The sequence below is a fragment of the Henckelia pumila genome, chromosome 3 (genome assembly GCF_033568475.1).
Source record: "Henckelia pumila isolate YLH828 chromosome 3, ASM3356847v2, whole genome shotgun sequence".
Lineage (NCBI taxonomy): Eukaryota > Viridiplantae > Streptophyta > Magnoliopsida > Lamiales > Gesneriaceae > Henckelia > Henckelia pumila.
The window spans coordinates 1,579,562-1,585,249 of record NC_133122.1 but is presented as its reverse complement, the minus strand read 5'-3'; the positions used below and the strand labels follow the sequence as shown (position 1 = coordinate 1,585,249).

The following is a 5,688-nucleotide window of genomic DNA, read 5'->3' as shown; positions in this document are numbered from 1 at the left end:
AAGAAGGAACTCTGCTTTTCTCCTAAGAGCCACAATTGAGTTGTCTATAACTCCAGAGTTAAGGGCAATAGATTGGGCCTCTGCAAGCTCCTCAGTCGCACGCTTTGCTTGACTAGAGATATGACTGAAATGACGCACATTAAGCTGTTTCAGCACTCTTTTCATCCCATGTAGCTTTTTCTTGAGGAGGAATTGTGCTGTGCCCCCCCCCCCCACTGAACCACCAGTTGGTCCTGACTAACTGTAGAAAATCTGGGTGGGTGGCCCACATATTGAAGAATTTAAAAGGTGTAGCACGACGAGTGCTATCCCTGAAGATGGAAACCACACAACAAGTATGGTCAGAAAAGCAACCCGGTGCCACAAAGTCAGCAAATACATCCAAATTCGATTCACTCCAATGATGATTGACCATAACTCGGTCAAGATTAGAAGAAACAGCCAGGCTAAACCAAGTGTAGTAGCAACCAACATGATTCACATCTGAGAGCTCCAACCGATTGATACAATTTCTCAGATCTGCCATATCCCTCGGGGCAATAGGAATGCCACCCATCTTCTCATGGGGTATCTTACACGTTAAAGTCCCCTAACAGGATCCAGGGGAGGGAAATATTCTCCCCATGGTTGATCAGAAAATCCCAAAGAGGCCTCCTAGCCACCACCGAATTCCCGCCATAGATGAAAGAAGCTAAAAAGACTCTCTGAGAATGAAGGCACACAACTGAGACATGAATAACTTGATCAGACATACCAAGAATATCTAGCCTCACATCCTTACTATCCCACATGACAAGGATACGACTGTTCGTGCACATATGAAAGTTGTGAATAAAAGACATACCAGGGAATTTAGTATCCATCATTCTATCCACAAGATTAACATTAACCTTTACTTCAAGTATCCCAAGGACGCTCAAGTTGTATTTTTTCAACACTCCTTGAACGTGCCTTTGTTTGAGGGGCTTATTGAAACCCCTCATGTTCCAACTTGCAATCTTCATGTTTGGCGAGAGACGACCTTAAGTCGCCTAGCCCGAATTTGTGCTTGGTTTAATAGAAAGGACTTCGCTGTCATGTTGGGAAGCCATGTCCTAGGATCCACCTCAATGTACTCAGTTAAGTTAGAGCTTGATCCTCCCGAATTTCTAGGTCTCGACAATCGCTTAAGGTACTTGAGTTTCTTTTTTGTTAGCTTACTAACCACTTTTTCAAAGCCCTCTTCATCTCCATCACCTTCAAAGACTTCCACTACAAACTTTTCTTCCCCATTACTTCCCGGAATTTCTAAAACCATGCCCTCATCATCGAGATGTTCCTCATCTTGCACAAGGGGTTGATTATTATCAATGTCTAATCCATTATCACCTGTTCCTTCAAGTGCACCCTGGTCAGAGCCTAGTGCCTCCCCAGTAGGGCCACGACCACCACCTGCAAAGCCACGACCACCTCCTACAGGGCCCCGTCCACGCCCTCTGCCCCAAGGGCCACCACGCCATCCCCCTCCCCCACGGCCTCCATCCCTAGGCATACTCCGATCTCGCTGCCCAGGCCCCCTAGATTTGCTACGAGGCTTTGGTTGCTCGTTTCCAGTTTGATTCTTGTTATGGGCAGCCCCCTCGGGTGCTTCTTTTTAATTTATGTTCACAAACCATCGACATTGCTCATTAGAGTGCCCAAGAGAATTATAATTTGCACAATATTTAGGTTTTGTCTCATAAACAAATCTGAGGTTTGTCCTAATACCATTAGGGAGGAGAAGAAGGTACTCATAAATCCTTTGTAGTGAAGAATCCATCTCTACCAATACTCTAGCAAATAAGCTTTTGCCTTTAGACATCGTGAGGACATCCGTGTGAATTGGTTTGCCGAGGACAGAGGCAATTTTGCTAAGCGCTTTGGTTGTCCAACAATCAGCAGGGAGTCCGTGGATTTGGACCCAAGAAGGCAACATTAACATATCTTCAACCCGGAAGAGGAAGCACGGGGGTAATTCTTTAAGAAACAAATGTCTCCCATAAACAAGATATGGGCCACCCTCTAGCACCCTCTTTTTCTCTTCATCATTATGGAAAAAGAACATAATCCATCCACTATCGTGTAGCTCAAACCTGGCTTTACAGCCCCATTGTTTGATAATTTCCTTGACCACATACCCTTTTAGCTTCCTCCCATCCACGCACCCAACTAAGCAAGGTCCAAGGCTCCTTACATTATAAATTTCATCGAAAGAAAGAGAGATTTGCCCATCCGTGGGCTGTACATACTTCAAGAGACAGTTTTCCTCCGGCAAACGATTATCTTGGAATAGACTGGCATAAGTATTATCTGGATTTTTGGCAATGAAACTTGTCATTAATTCTTGAGCTCTCGGTTTTTCCAGTCCACTCGAAGGGGCCTCATTATTCGATGAATGTTGCATATTCTCGGAGCTCATTGTTAGGCACACGGCTGCCTCACAGGCCAACCCACGCCCCTAAACTCCAATCACAAGAACAACACACGAGATGGGAGAGGCACACACAACAAAACCAGTAGGGATAAGCCAAAATACCTCGAAGAGTGTCAATAACCAGGCACAATGAGAGAGTACTATGTAGCAGTGCAAGTACCAAGGGCAGAAAAGCCACAAGAGCACGAGGAAGGTCTTGAGAAATCTGCAGAAAATAGAACAATGCAGCCAAGAACAATAGGAGATTCCAGCCTATCCACGCAAATGCCCAATCCTCACAGTAGTAACTAAAGCCAAACAGACTTATTGGGCGATAGTAGGAGGCCCAAATAAGACCAAGGGCAGTGGAGATGAAGAATACAGCCACACACAAACCTAATAGTAGGGTCTCGGTCCAAGGATACCTGGAGAGTATAAAAAAGAGAAGAAATTTAGCCAAACTAATAGGAAACAACACAAACACTAGTGATAATAACCAATGCCCAGCTGCAACATAATAAAATCAAAGTAGAAACGCCATCCAAAGTCAAGCGATAGCCAACAGAGTACTCGGCCAAGTAAAGGGCGCAGGGAATGCACGTAACTCGTTATTGAGGTAATAGCACAAACACCGATTGGGAAAAATTAAGAGACCCAATAGCAGGCAACGTGTAAGGCTAAGGCAACCCCAAAAACAGTGAATGTACACCCACGACACTTAAAAAAACCAAGAAAGCTAACAGCCAAGACACAAACCAAAATGACAAGCTAACACTCAAAGACACAATCTTAGGAGGATGTTCACGGCTATGACCCAGCAATGCAGGGATCTTAGGACATGTCCAAGAGCAAAACAACCGAGCTGGGAGATTAAGAGGTGCACTGGCTTAAGCAAATGAGCAAACACTTGGTGAGCAACGAAGATAAACCCACACAAATGCAGGGGATGATGAATCGAGCCCCAAACCAAATGCAAAAACACAATCACAACACTTCTAAATCAATATAAGACCACGGCAATTAGCAAAAAACAAAAGAAAAATAAAATCGAAGGCTAGCTAATGAATCGAAGCCTTGAGCTATCTGCCAAGGTGAGAAGCGATTCCTGCGCCCAATCAAGGATTAGAGATAGTAATGTAGCCAATTAAATTATAACAAGCGATATTTAACAAGGCCCAAGTCAGAAATTAAAACTCCGAAAAAATAAGAACACAGATCGCGATCTTCAAATTTCCGCAGAAAGCCCTAGGATGATTTCCAGCTCCTGAAATGCGTTAATCACCTACAAAGAAGTGAAAGAAAAGAGTTAGGAAGGTGAAAATCATCGTTTCAGACTAAAGAAAGACAAATCACAGAAATGACGAAGAGCACGAGCCAAATCTCTTCACCCCCAATCTGTCATTGTGTGAGAATGGACAGGATCAGGGGCAAGGAACGTGGATTGAGAGCCCAAAATCTTATATAAAAGTCAATCAATTTGATCGATTAAGATTCAGAAGTGAAAATCAATCGATTTCAGAAGAGAAGAACACGCAGTGAATGTTGCTTGCTTTCAACGGGAGGAAAGTGAGAAATTTCTCTTTCTTGATTCTATGGGTGGTGGTGCATGGCCGTTCTTAGTTGGTGGAGCAATTTGTCTAGTTAATTCTGTTAACGAACGAGACCTCAGCCTGCTAACTAGCTATGCGGAGGTACACCTTCGCGGCCAGCTTCTTAGAGGGACTACGGCCTTTTAGGCCGCGGAAGATTGAGGCAATAACAGGTCTGTGATGCCCTTAGATGTTCTGGGCCGCACGCGCGCTACACTGATGTATTCAACGAGTCTATAGCCATGACCGACGGGTCTTGGTAATCTTTGAAATTTCATCGTGATGGGGATAGATCATTGCAATTGTTGGTCTTAAACGAGGAATTCCTAGTAAGAGCGATTCATCAGCTCGTGTTGACTACGTCCCTGCCCTTTGTAAACATCGCCCGTCGCTCCTACCGATTGAATGGTCCGGTGAAGTGTTCGGATCGCTCCGACGTGGGCGGTTCGCTACCCGCGACGTAGCGAGAAGTCCACTGAACCTTATCATTTAGAGGAAAGATAAGTCGTAACAAGGTTTCCGTAGGTGAACCTGCGGAAGGATCATTGTCGAAACCTGCAAAGAAGACCCGCGAACATGTTTAAATACGCTGCTTCCTCGAGACCCCAAGCGCCGCTTGGGTGAACCTAACCTCTCGGTGCGGAAAGCGCCAAGGGAAACCGTAATTGCTACTCTCCGTACGCAGTGCAGTCCGCGGTGCATAGGACGTGATGAGGAGGCACCTATCAAATAGATAATAATACAACGACTCTCGGCAACGGATATCTCGGCTCTCGCATCGATGAAGAACGTAGCAAAATGCGATACTTGGTGTGAATTGCAGAATCCCGTGAACCATCGAGTCTTTGAACGCAAGTTGCACCCGAAGCCATCAGGTTGAGGGCACGTCTGCCTGGGCGTCATGCATCTCATCGCCCCCAGCGTCTCCCGCCGGGCTAGAAAAGTGCCGGGCGGGCTGATGCGTCCATCCGAAGGAGGGGCGGAAACTGGCCTCCCGTTATCCTTGCATAGCGGCCGGCCCAAAATAGGATGCTGTGTCAATGCATGTCACACGATACTTGGTGGTTGTATTCCTCGACTCGCAAACTATCGTGTGGTATTGCATCGGGCCACGGATGCGACCCAACGGCGCACTTGATTTGTTTTTCCCCATGATTGCGACCCCAGGTCAGGCGGGATCACCCGCTGAGTTTAAGCATATCAATAAGCGGAGGAAAAGAAACTTAGAAGGATTCCCCTGGTAACGGCGAGCGAAACAGGAATAGCCCAACTTGAGAATCAGGCGACAATTGAAAGAGTGGGTGCCCAGTGAGCCAACTTGTGGCTATGGGCTTTGATGACTCTTTGTACAAACGATCTTTTGTTTAATGTAATTTACACTTTTATTAATGGCAATGACTTTATCTTTCTTCATATTGTTATATTGGGATATACTATTATTGTTTTGATAAAGACCTTGAATATACTATAGTGTATGTAAGATGTGGTAGAACATGGGGATGTCTATCATGAAATACATCTTATAGTCACTGTATATTCTAAATTGTTCCTAGTCGATTGAGCCGTCCGATAATAAGGATAAGGATCGCTCGAGTTTGAGACTAGCTTTGCGATGCGGAGTACCACGTTTCATTGGTAGGGAACATGGAGATGTTCGAAGCATGCAAA

The 5,688-nt window shown here is 45.3% G+C and overlaps 1 non-coding gene across 1 annotated transcript; it reads left to right on the top strand.

Moving 5' to 3' along the window:
- Window positions 1–4,766: 4,766 nt before the first annotated feature.
- LOC140893843 (5.8S ribosomal RNA) lies at window positions 4,767–4,922 on the top strand. The gene has a single exon (XR_012153405.1). It is a non-coding gene; the product is annotated as a 5.8S ribosomal RNA (ribosomal RNA).
- The last annotated feature ends 766 nt before the right edge of the window (window positions 4,923–5,688 follow it).